General features: G+C 37.7%; 1 protein-coding gene and 1 long non-coding RNA gene across 3 annotated transcripts in view; both read right to left on the bottom strand.

Moving 5' to 3' along the window:
• The window catches only part of LOC134789698 (fibroblast growth factor 22), a 373,859-nt gene that overhangs the window by 237,096 nt on the left and 122,881 nt on the right, over window positions 1-13,882 (bottom strand). The window lies entirely within an intron of this gene.
• Window positions 2,314-3,892, bottom strand: LOC134792816 (uncharacterized). Its single transcript, XR_010144478.1, has 3 exons — window positions 3,444-3,892; window positions 2,895-3,288; window positions 2,314-2,540 (listed from the first exon to the last, which is right to left on the bottom strand). It is a non-coding gene; the product is annotated as an uncharacterized LOC134792816 (long non-coding RNA).

The raw sequence follows: 13,882 nt of genomic DNA, 5'->3' as shown, positions 1-13,882 counted from the left end.
CTGGTAAACAAAATAAGAGTCATCTTTATTACACTAATGGTACATAGCTAAGTGTAGATGAAATGCATATAATGTCAATAACTACCAATCAGCGACATTAATCCGCTAATAACCTTCTTGCTGTACGTACTGGCCGCTGAGAGTTCGCGGTTCATATTTGATTAGAATATGACTTGGACAGGGATAGGTTTATGCCATACAGTGAAGAACCAGTCAAATAATTCACGTATAATAATTTAATGCAGATTAAAAGATAACTAGTTAAAATGTTGTTATGACATGACAGACTAACTCAACATAAGTAAATATATCATTGTTGTACCTATAAATGTATTCCGCTATAATAAGTATTTTGTATATTTTATTATCAATCTGCATGGCAGTGCGAAGTCACGTTCAGGTATAGTCTGTCCGTTTTTCTAAGATCAAGTACGCCATAGTAAATGTATGGCGAACTTGATCTTAGAAATCGGACTGGCTATACAGTCTGCAAAATTTACGTGGGTACACGAATCGGGTCAAAAATATTTGAACAGGCGGAGTCACAATAAATCCCCACTTTCAGTTCAGAATATTTTATATGTATATAGCCGGTCAAGCAAGTTTGTCAGTAGAAAAAGGTGCAAAATTAAAACTTTGTATAGGACCACAGCCGTTCGCGCGCTTACATTTTCTAAATTTGCCGCTCTTATAATATTTTAAACTTTCGCGTTTTGAACACATATTAACTCACATTATACGAAACGAAACTGATTTACGTCGGTAAATCAAGGTAATTGAATATAATTCGCGTTAGACCCGTCTATAATGTGAGTTAATATGTTTGCCGCTCTTTTCTACTGACGGAAATGGCTTGAGAGAGAACCTACATATATGTGACAGTAGAGGGTGGATTCAAATGATCAACATTTTCAGATAATGTGTGTATTTGTTAAATTAATTCAGTGAAAGCATGATAGGAAAAATGTATCTACATATAGGAGACCGGGTATGATTATCTCACGGGTTATATCTCATGAATAGAACATATTCTAGATATCTTGCCAGGCATCCACTCAATTTCATGTCTCTCTAATTGGACAGCTTTTTTCCATAGTTCTCTGCGAATAGCATCTTGTGGGAATCTGAAGGGAAAGTAATGTAAAATGACAATACCAAATTTGATTATTAATTTGAAATAACTAGGTAGTTTTTTTATAGCTCCATCTCATGAAATAAAAAAGGAAAATACAAATCTGTAAGAAGGAATTTATTACTACATTTATAATTATATAGAAAATACCTAAACCAAACACAAGTTAATAAAATAGTCTACTTCATTTAGCATAACACCATCTCTATTATCCTCGCAATTTAAAAAGTCGTATGTTGTTATGAAAGTCGTATGCAGTTGTTACGTTTTAGCTTAGCACGGTAGTATTGAAAACAAATCGTCATGTTTTTTCCAAATTCTGCTGAAGTTATCTGTTTACTACAAGTGAAAAGTGATTCCACTGTCCTTGGTATGAACTAAAATAACTTCTGCACCACTTCACGACACATTAATATATTTTTAATTACAAAAAAACGTTGTTTTTATAAATCAATTTAGCCATTTGTCACTGACTGTCATTTCGGTGGTACTGAGATTGCCAATCGAGCAGTTTGTAAGTACCGCCTATCGCGGGGTAGTTTGCGTTGGGTCATAATTGAGCGGACAGAATACTTCCATGTATAGCATTTCGCTGAGTAAAACAGTCAACAATCAAATGAATTAAATAGGTACGTCACGTGTGACATGAACAGACAAGGAAAGCAAGATTAAATGCATTGTTTCTCTTTCATCTTTAAATGGCCTCAAAGGAGGCTAGTGGTCAATTACTAAACTAAAAGTCCAATCTTAAAAAAACATGATGGGTCACTGACCTGTCCCAGTAAAGTGAGGTAGTGTGCGTGAAGTGCGCTTGTGTGTGAAATGGGGTAAATTGACAGAATCTGATATTTTACCCACCGCTACCGTCGCCTTAACCGTAAGGTTAATGCAAACAGGTGGTATTCATACATTATTATTGCGAGCCTATTGTGTCCGACTGCTGGGCAAAGGCCTCCCCCCTCTTCCTCCACTCCTCCCGATTTTGAGCTGCATCTGGCCAGTCTGTCAAAAAGGAGTCTCGCCAAGTTATCTCGCCATCGCAGACGAGGTCTGCCGGATACCCGGTTCGACTCACGGGGCACCCACTCCGTGGTTATCTTGGCCCATAAGTCATTCATACATATATTATGAATATTATAGTGATTTAAAAAAAGTGACAAAGTATATATAGTTACCTTCATTTTATTAATTTTTTCGGGAATGACATGTGTGTCATTAAGTTTATGTAGCAGCCGGGTCTCGGTGTGCTCACAGTCCGTCTGGTATACGTCGACGATGTCGCTCCACTTGCACACGCTTCCTTCAAATTTCATATTTTTTGTTAAGAAGTTATTTCTAATTCCCTTTATTAGGTGAGGTGGATCATAAATAACATTTATATCGTGCCCTTTGAGTGTTATGACATCATCTGGAAACATAAAAAAACAACATTATAATAAGAATTTGTACTTAGCGAATAATGTAGTTACCAAAGTTACATTGATTGAGTAAGATGGGTAAAATCAATGAATTATCTTTGGTAGTTACCTACCTACCTAGTTAATTGTAGTTATAACAATGAAATTAGAGAAACTCATAGCGCCCTGGTAGGGTAATGCAGGTGTTATTTTTATTTAAGGAACACTACATGACTAAAGTTTGTACCAAAGAGTACTTAGCTAGTATATCATTGATGGATTGCATCAGCACTGAGTCGATTCAAGATACACATATTAAGTTTCTTAACGTACATATTTTTTTTAAATAATAAATTTGAACTTACCAGTCGGATTTCCAGCTTTAATCTGGTCGCTACGTGTTTCTTCCATAAGGCCCTTCAAGGCTGATTGGAATGATTGGCCCTGATCGCAGATAACTGCAACGGGTATCAGGCCCGTGTCTATCACGGCACTTATCAACGTTTTCAATATCACCCGTAACTCTTCATTTTTGGTCGCTCCTTCACAAAAATAGTAGGCTACAGGCTGTTGCCACTTATGTATGCCACCTCTCACCATAAAGGCTAAAGCATGATCTGCGAAATTGTTCGTTTTTTTATTGAGGTGGACAAATCCATTGATGTGGTCCATTCCTTTTTGATAGTCCAATCCAGGTTCAAGTTTAACTTCGTCAAAAATAATGGAACAGTATTTTTTGTTTTCGGTCCAGTTTTTTACCTGAAATTGAATAAATTAATTAATGTAACAAAAAGTATAATCACATAAATTACATAAATTTTGAAATAATAACTATATCAAGTTGGACTAATACGTTTGCCATAAACATTGTGACAAAAATTAAAATTATTCACAGTATTATAAGTAATAATTACCTGATCCTTAATTGCATCAAAAATTTGTACATTGATCCCCGGCTGCACATTCAGAGTTGATGTCAGTTTGTTCAAGGTATTTCTTGAGGGCAAAATAAATATTTGTTGCAGAAATCTATAAGCTTTTGGACTTTGTTTCATGATTGCCAGCGAAATCATTTTTTCTTCGTCTGTAAAACGCCTGCCTTTTCGTTTCTTATTACTTTGCGTTATTTGCATCCATATAATTTTTTTTGCCAAAGGATTTAAATTGGCAGCTAATTTTTCAAAACATTGTGTTTTTGAAAATTTCACAGCCCTCCTGGCTCTTTTCATGAAGTCCAACTGCTTCTTAGATTTTTTATATTCGTCGTATATTCTGCGACAGTACGGTGGTAAATCTGCCACTCTAGGTATAATTCTATTCCGTTGTTCGGGCTGGGAATCGGTACCTTTGGTTACATCATGTTTACGTTTCCTGTTAGAAACTCCGCGACACTCGTTTTCTGAAACAAAATAGTAACTTTAGTAATGCATTTTAGGTAAAAAAACTTAACTAAAAACCCCTTTTGCTTGTATGCGTAAGTATAGGTTATTTTAATCGTATGGCTACAAACTGGTCGCTTAGTAATTAATTGCTTATTGAATAGGTACTATAGTTTAACATCTAGTTTCTTCACCCATTGGGCTGCGTTCACATCAGGGCAGAGCAGGTCCAGGGAAACTCCGGTATATTTCCTCTTGGGGCAGTCGTAGATGATGTGATTAATAGACTGCACTGGAGCTCCGCAATCACACGCCGGTGAATTTCGCCAGCCACACTTAAACATGTAATCCCCACAGAGTCCATGTTCGGTTCTGAGCCTATTCAGCTGGCACAAGTCCCGTCTAGAGCCCGAGAAGCCAAATGGCTTTTGCGTGGGGTCATAGTTAGAAACATTAGCCCTGGGTGGATTTGCTATCCATTCGTCTTTCCATCTTGATTTTATATTGAACGGCTTTTCCATCAGGTACTGTGCTGTCTGGTAGGGCGGATGTCGGGATTTCAGACGATGGCGAGGCGGGCACATAAACTCCTGGTGAACCGGTAGATTTGGGTTTCGAGCTATTTTGTTGGCTTCATTTAGTAAAGCCTGTTGCCTTCTAAGATGGGGAGGCGGTATGTGGCTCAGTGCTGGCAACCATTGTAGGGGGGTTGATTGTATCGTGCCAGATATACAGCGCATAGTTTTATGCAACTGGACGTCGATCTTGTCTGTGTGGGCACTGTTCAGCCAAACCGGGGCGCAGTATTCTCCTGCAGAATACACCAGGCTAAGCCCACTTGTGCGCAGTACTTCTGCGCTAGCTCCCCAAGACGTGCCTGTAAGCTTATGCAAGATGTTGTTGCGAGTTACGAGTTTCTTATTTAACTTGCTCAGGTGAGATCGGTATGTCAGCGAACGATCAAGAGTGACGCCAAGATATTTAGGCTGTGGGTTGTATTCCAGGATTTTACCGTCAAAAGTGACTTTGGGGCAGTATGTGGCCAGTTGGTTGTGTAGGTGGAATGTCGAAACTTCAGTTTTACTAGCGTTTGGTACTAATCTCCACATTTTGAAGTAGTTGTTTATTGTAACCAAGTCACTTGTCAGTTGTTCCTCAGAGGCCTTAAACGTTTTGTGCTGGTAAGTTAGGGCAATATCGTCAGCATACATAAATTTTCTAGAGGCCGAACTCGGTAAATCGTATGTGTAGAGGTTAAACAGTAGCGGCGCCAATGTTGAACCTTGTGGGAGGCCATTTTGTAGTTTTCTGACACGGCTTCGTTTGTCCCCTAGGTACACAACGAACTCCCGATTGCTGAGCATGTTGTTTACTAGATTTGTGATTCGTCGGCAGGGCACCGCCTTCATTAGCTTAAAGAGCATCCCTTGTCTCCACACAGTGTCATAAGCTGCGGATAGGTCCACGAAGACGGCCACAGTTTTTAGTTGCTTTTGAAACCCAGCTTCTATATGTGATGTAAGAGACAGGACTTGATCAACACAATTACGACCACTTCTGAATCCCGCTTGCTCCACAGGGACAATTTTATCGATAAGCGGGCTTATCCTGAACGCCAGTAGCTTTTCCAGTAGCTTGTACGTGCAGCTAAGTAAGGCAATTGGTCTGTAGCTCTTTGCATCACAAGCAGGTTTTTCGGGTTTGAGTACAGCAATTACTTTGGCGAAGTTAAACGCTGGGGGTAGTTTGTTTCTAGCTAGAATGTCGGAAAAGAAAGCTGCTAACCATTTTACACATTTAGGGCCGAGGTTCTTAATAAATTCATTGTAGATACCATCCTGCCCTGCTGCTTTACCTAGAGCAAGTTGATTGATAGCGGCAGATGTTTCATCAGTTGAAAACGACCTGGACAGATTTGCGTCATCTGGGAGGGTATCTTTGAGTTTATTAGCCAGCATCTTAATGTTTCTAGTAGTGGCACGGTCTCCTCGTACACGTGATGTTTCTACAATGCGTTTTCCTATGGAGTCCGTAAGCTTTTGAGAAACATTGTGATTTTTTGACCCAGTTTTGCCTGTAAGTTTATTGAGTACCTTCCACGCTTTTCTGCTTGATGTTTTGAAGTTAAGCTTTTCAACAGTGGCTACCCATTTGTTCTTCCGTTCGATATCCAGAGATTGTAGTAAGTCACGTCCTACTTCCTGATTGCCTGATTCTTTGTACTGTTGGTAAAGTTGCTCGCTTTCCTTGGTCCATCTGGCTGATCTAAATGAGCCCTTGTCTTTTGCGTCGAAGACTAGCTGGTAGTTATTGTCTTCCGCCCATAGGTTGAGTGCTATGCCGTTTAGGTCGTTGGAGTCATAACGCCAGGTGGTATGGTGGCTATTAAAATCACCAGCATATACACAGGGGTGCGGTAAGATCGGTGCCCCATCTCCCCATGAGTTGTTAGGAGGTTTATAGATGTTTGCTATGGTCAACTCTTGTGCTCTAATTACCGAGATATAGTAGTTCGGATTTGGTATTTGCGGCAAAACCACGATGTTTGATATTCCCTGTTTGACATAGGTTGCTATACCATGTTTGGGGTGGTTAAGTGCGTCAACTAGACTGTACCCTGGGATTTTCCCCCTTAACTCTAAGTTTTGCTCATCCCTGGTGTGAGTCTCTTGGAGTAGTAATATATCAACATTATGTTTCGTCAAAATTTTGTGCAAGACTTCGCACTTTGCCAGGCTAATTCCTTCTATGTTGAGCTGGCATATACGTAGGCTAGGCCCAATGGTAATTTTCGAAGAACTTTCATCATTATTTGCATCCATCATAGTACACTTTCGAAATAGCATCAGCGACTCGGTTAACTTGCTGTGAGGTTGATCAGTGGCAACAGGTACAGCAGCCGAAAGGTTGTTACTCGATTAGCGCCACCCAGGGGACACGTGCAGGGTGTTGGTGGCAATTCCTGCGGACGTGAGTAACATCATCCCCCATAAGTAAGTATAGGTAATGTGTTTTGATAGACTTTTCATATTTGTAATGTGACGTAGGTATAGGTTGCAGATTCATTATTTTATTCAGCTGTGAAGTTAGATAAACAAACCCGTTATCAATGTTGTAGTAGCCTATAGTACAAAACTTCGGCCCTGGACTCGATAGTCCGCAATGTAACTAAATCCGTATGTACGTATTCATTCGTTTGTATTCGTATTGGTACTAACCACCTAAGCGCAAAATTTGTCTTTTTTTGCTTCAAGTACCCACCTACAAGAAAGCGCCAAATGCAATGTTATACAATAAGCTTCAAAATAAATTGATAGATAAAATAATTGTACCAATTGCTAGTATCACGAATTGCACCCAATTTTTTAAGTTATGCGATTTCTGTAACTCAGTGTATATAAGTAGATTAAGTTGAAGAGAGTTTAGACAGAAATGAAACGAGACATTGAAAATATAATCGATATATTGTAAGTCTCACTGTAAGATAGCTAACTAACTAACCCACACTAACTCAATTCGGTTAAACTCTCGTGTGCCGTGAGTATTTTTTTCTAATATTTTACTCATACGCGGATCCGCGCTCCGGCATACGACGGCTTAATGGACTTTTATGAGATAGGTAGCATAATTATTTTAAAAATGATTACCTGATACAGAAGTCTGGTCTGGTAGATCTGGGGTTTCTTTGGGAACTGAAGAATGTGGCTTCGGTGTTGAACCTGCAATCAAGTAAAAAAGGTTGTCTATTGTTTGTCCGAAAATTATATAAAATAATACTCATATGCCCGAATTTTATTTGCCCGAATTTCATTTGCCCGAATTGTTTGTTTACCATAAAAATGATGTGACATACTCTTTGTTTACCCGATTATTAGATTCCAGAACGTACGAGTGCCATACGTGTTGTTATCCATATTATTAATTGTAATAATATTATTTAATAGAATATTTAAACCTCACCTAACCCACTTTTCCAGTAGTATTTATTTTCTGTAAGGGTCGCAATTCAAACCTAACCTAACCCACTTTTCTGATAGCATTTCTTTTCTGTAAGGGTCGCAGTTCAAACCTAACCTAACCTACTTTTCTAGTAGCATTTATTGTCCGTGTGGGGTGCAGTTCAAACCTAACCTAACCCACTTTTCCAATAGCATTTCTTTTCTGTAAGGGTCGCAGTTCAAACCTAACCTAACCCACTTTTCCAGTAGCATTACTTTTCTGTAAGGGTCGCAGTTCAAACCTAACCTAACCCATTTTTCTAGTAGCATTTGGTTTCTGTAAAAAAATTATATTATGGCTAGTGATAATTATGGCTTACAATGATGATGACAAATGATATTATTGAAATTGATTTTATGGGAAACAAAGTTTCTGGCACGTGACTAATATAGTAAACAATAAGTATTGCATATGTAATTATGGGAAACAATATAATGGCTGTTGACTATTATGGCAAATGAAATTATGGCAAATGAAATTCTGGCAAGTGGGTGTATACCAGTAAAAAATTGTCTTCAAATTCAAAGGACTAACATTATAAATCAGACACCTTCTGCTGTCGGATTTATTTAGGGGTTTAAATCTTGTAACTTAAAAATTAGAACCATTTGCCAGTTAACATTTGGCGTAATTTTCTTAATTTAAATGTCAATGCAGTAATTTGCTGACAGAGATCCGGCATAATTTGTTTGACGCAAACAAAAGAGGTGTTGTGTTACGCTAATGTCTGACTGTCGGAAAACAGAGAAAATATTCCACGGCCCGTGAAATGCGACATGCAACGTTCACCCCATTTGTAACATCTGTTGACAGCGTCTATGCACCCCAAATGTCCTCCTTCATAAAACATATGGCAGAAACTATATCTCAACGGTGGAACCGTTCTCTAAGCACCATACTGGGCTGGCTGAGATGCAGGATCAGTGTCGCCGTTATACGTGCCACCAGCATGTGTATCCGAGGCACACGCCACCGGTTTAAGTCCACTACCAGGTGGCTTTGGTTCGACGACGGTGCCGCCCTTCCACACATCGATTGAAACCCCTTTTCTACCCTACCTATGTATTATCTAACCCTTTGCCTATGTATTACTTATGATTGTTATAATAAATGCTTGTTAATATAAAAATGTCTGACTGTCTGCTCTGCAACGGATGGATCGATTTCGACGGTTTTCTTTACGCGAAAGCAAGTCTCCTTGCTTGCTTGCTATTAGCTATGTTTGATAAAAATCGATCCATCCTTTTAGGGATTGTCACCTCTTTTCCAAAAAGATGTAAGTAAGGTATTTTAGCATAAAGCTTATGGGTTTTTATTTTAATGATTTTGTGTACCTGACACCGAAGGCTGGCATGATACGTTTTGGATTTCCCGAAGAACAGGCCGCCGCTCTAGTGATAGTGATGCACCTGTAATCAAATCAAAATTGTCTTTTAACCTCTCGTGCACAAATTGGAGTTTACAACCCATAACAGAACCGTGAAAACTATTTTGAATATGATAAGATAATAAAAAGAATACTAGTATAAGTATATATATGCGTAACATACGTGTGAACATGACCCAAAAAGGTTGTAAGCGACGCCGAAGGGCCCTATTAAACGCTTATTTAAACATATAAGTAACCCTTTTTTTGCAGTAAAATGGTACTTTTCGTAATCAATAACATCGTTACTTTGACACAAAAATGTCTAAAAAAATAACTCATATAATTTTTTTACACTGTAGCATTTTCCATGTTTTGGATGAAATTGCTGTTTAATATGAAATTTTGAAATTATAATATTGCATAAATATTGAAAAATGCACTAAAATTTTGGTAATAACTTATTATACGCTTATTAACTATCATATAATTTCAATAAAATGTACACATATTAGTGAAATAGTATATTTTAATAATTGATGAAAATTTAGCTTTATTAATTTCTTTAGCGGCTGAGTAGAAGGCTAAAAGTAGTGTTGATTTTGAAACTTGATATAATCACTATAATCTACATGACAAACTGCAACTTTTGGTATCGGTTCCACATTGATAATCTAATTTTTTTTTTTTTCATACAACGACGCTCCACCCTGGTCTGCATGGTACGATCTCCTGGCTACCGGGCCAAATCAACTTTGTTTGACCTAAGGAACAATGGTGCCAAGCGGCATCGCCTGAGACTAAATGACCTTACTAACCCTACTAACGTAACTTAAACGCGCGCACGCGCCCCCGCCCAGGCCCGCGCAGCGTGATGCACGCTCTCGGCGTGTGTGTGCGTTGAGCTTTATTTAAGGTTTTCATATTAATTTAATAACTACGGCGCAAAATCAATTACCTGACATAGTAATTGGCTCCGGTTGGCTCTGTGGATCTGGCACGACTGCCTGATGATGCAGTAAAGAGCCTGAAATGAGTTTATGTTTAATTAAATAAAGATATGATTGAACAAAATTAATTTTAACCCTTTGCACGCCTCGCCTATCGTTGATTTGTCTAAGATGTCCCCTAATATTAAATATTTATTTACTTAATTTAAGAAAAAAACGTGCCTCGGTAATCAGGAAAAAGGTAATCTCGAATAGATGGCGTCACACCTTTGGCCTATTCTCGGCTAGATGGCGTAAACGACACCGTTTGATATTTAACAATTTTTACACAATATATCAGTGAGAACATGGGTCAAAGTCATATGGCGTTCTAATTTCTGTTCATCTAATTTTTATTCTGTGTATTTGCTAGCTGTATGAGCTACTTAACTACTAGGTTAGTTAAGCGATAATACTGAAAGAATTTGTGGATGAATAAAACTTATACTTGCTCTATTTTCTTTGTAAAACAATTTCTAACATCTGCAATTATATTATACGAGACATAGATAGATAATATAGAATAGTCACTACTCGGTTTGTACCAATGAGTTTTTCGGTTATTTATGTACGAAATATCATTTGATATTTACCAGTCGGTTTTCAGTGAAGGAAAACATCGCGAGGAAACTGAATTAATCCAAATTATACGGCCAAGTTAACCCTTTGGGTTGGAAGGTCTGATGGCAGTCGCTGTCGTAAAAACTAGTGCCCACGCCAATTTGTGGGATTAGTTGTCATTGTTGTCATGCGGACCCCAAGCTCTTATGAGCCGTGGCAACAAGCGAGACAACGCGAGGAAGATGATATAAGTATATGAAAGCGTAACTTCTATTGCTTGAGAGAGGCTTTATAGCGGCGGTCTCTTGTGACTCTAACGAATAAAATAGTGGTTACCTGATGCATTAGGCTGCTCCGGCACTGTCCGTGAATCTGGCACAGTGTGTGGTTGCTGCAGTGAACCTGAATAAAAAAAATGTTATGAAATTATGTGCTTTGAAAAGTAAAATACATCCTATTCATTTGAATAAAAATACTACTACTGAGTATAAAATTAAAAATACTACTGTTTTATTTTATATACATACTCGTATAGGTAATTCAAGGTTTCGACATTATTTTAATAATACAGAAACAAAAAAATACCTGATGCAGTAGGCTGCTCCGGCACTATCTGTGAATCTGGCACAGTGTGTGGTTGCTGCAGTGATGAGCCTGTAATAAATAAATGTTAATTAAATAATGCTTAAACTAAATACCAGGAATATTTTAATATCATCTTGTGTGACAATATCAGCACATATTCTTTTGAGTCGCTAGTCTACCAATGTATACTTTACTTCAATGCAATAAGGTTTACAAATGGTTAGTTAACTGTGTTGACAATGATACTTTAAATAATATTTTGCTATTTATTAAGTAGTTAAATAAATAAATGTATAAATACATTCTTACACTGAAAATGTACTTAATCCCAGAGTAGGCTTAATTACACGCCATGACTCAGGAACAAAATATATGTGCCCCTCAGGCCCTCACATTAATAAATGCTCTTATGGGATTCGAACCAGACGGTCAGTGTCACAAGCAGGGTCACAGGGCAGGTTCTCTACTAAAGCTCTAGTATACATATGTATAGTATAAAATAAATAAATAAAATAAAAAATAAAAAAGCCTCTTTATGTATAGTATATTCTATTAGAATAATTAAGCAAAATTATGGATAATTAGCTACCTGCAATTTCTGAAGAGCTGACTTTAGAGTAGGTGTGATCTTCATGCTGGTGACGTCTATCATAGCAATGATCAAACGTTACATGCTCTGAAAAAAAAAGACATAAAATATGAATATTGCATATCTTTCCCATCATGGAATAATGGTGTTCCGGACGTTTGGGAGGTGTGCACGGAGCCGAAGCCAACACGTAGAAGCCCTTTTGACACTTTAATGAAATGTAAGGGGTACAAAGGTCGAATGCTGCCCTTGCCCGTGTCATGGGACGCACACAGAGGCAGCACCCGCCAGGGTGTAAGGACTATTGAGAGTTGATGGGATCTAAAATGAACTATTAGGTTATTGGGTGAAAGCGATGGACTAAGTACTGAGCTATGGGATAAGAAACCGGACGCCTGCCTAATAAAATGGTACGCAATTTCATTTCCGGCAGACGGTGACTCGCCCTCACAAAAAGCGGCTCCAGGGCAACATCGGTGTGAGCGGCTCAGGGATGTCGAGAGGTGTGCGCCGCTTTCTACCCAGTGGTTGTTAACAGCCACTGTGCCAACTCGCGTCTTAAATATTGCATATTATTATTATGTTACGGGCTGTATCAGGATCTCTTTATCGCTGAAAACATTGCCGATATGCATATAGTGATCACCACCTGACACAGTTTTTAGTAATCAATATATAACAATAATAAATAAATATTAATATTGTATTGATATTATTTTGTAAGTGTTTTTATATTTTAATTTTATATGCATATTGTAAAAATCCTGGCCTAAGAAGAAAAATAAATAAAGGGAATAATAAATATTGCTCAAGAAGGTACTGTGGGTGGGTATAATATATAAATACTTAATACACATATTTATAAAACACCCATGACAGGAATAAATATTGCAGCTCATCACACAAAAAAATGCCCTTACTAGGATTTGAACCTGGGACCATCAGCTTCATAGGCAGGGTCACTACCCACTATGATACCCACAATGATTAAGTCCTCAACATAGTTACTCATTTACTAGGCATGTGTACAATAATATTTAATATGACTTCATTACTTTTTTTACAGATAATGAACTACAATGACAAGTAATCACATACATAATAATAAATAAGTACTAAATGATTCAGTCAGTTTTGGTAAAATAAATCTATTAAAACTAACTTTAGCTCTTCACAGACCAAAAGTTTAATTTAATTATCATGCTGTTAACTAAACTTTTTTTACTTTGCTTAAGCATGGTGTTTTTTCATTAGCATATTATAAGTATTTGCTAGAGCTACAGCAATAAAAGTATCAAAAGGGACTTATAACAAAAATACCACATGTTCCTAGTAGTGAATATATTAATCTTTCTATGTGTGTAGAATCTCTGTACATAATTTTTATATTAATGATATTATATTTTTGCAGTTTTAATTCAAAACGAATTCTGTCTTTAGCTCTCCAAAAAATAAGTTGTTTTATTTAAAACGTTGTTCTATTATAAACTAATCATTTTTTAACTTTGCTTGAGAACTTTCATTAGCATGGTATTTTTATAAGAATCTCATTAGCGTGGCCGGAGCTACAATATAACCAAAACTACACGAGTAATAAAGGACATTAAAACTTACCAGTTAGATCGGCTTCCTGTGGGAGACTCGGTACACCGCTTTCGATTTCTTCTTGAGAGAACAAAGTGGGATAGCCACCGAGTTGTATCCGGTTTCTGCGAGTGATGAATCTACGTTCAAAGTGTTTGTGGCATACAAATACTTTACGTAGTTCCTGGATACTCAGGTTAAAAAGCCGATCACTTTTAATGCACTGCAACCACTTTTGGAGTCCTATCTCCGATGCAGGAAACTGGTGCAATTTAACGTCCTGTCGTACACTTGCACAGTT

The sequence above is a fragment of the Cydia splendana genome, chromosome 1, assembly GCF_910591565.1.
Source record: "Cydia splendana chromosome 1, ilCydSple1.2, whole genome shotgun sequence".
Lineage (NCBI taxonomy): Eukaryota > Metazoa > Arthropoda > Insecta > Lepidoptera > Tortricidae > Cydia > Cydia splendana.
Note: the sequence above shows the minus strand (reverse complement) of the source record. Positions and strands in the feature narration are given on the sequence as shown.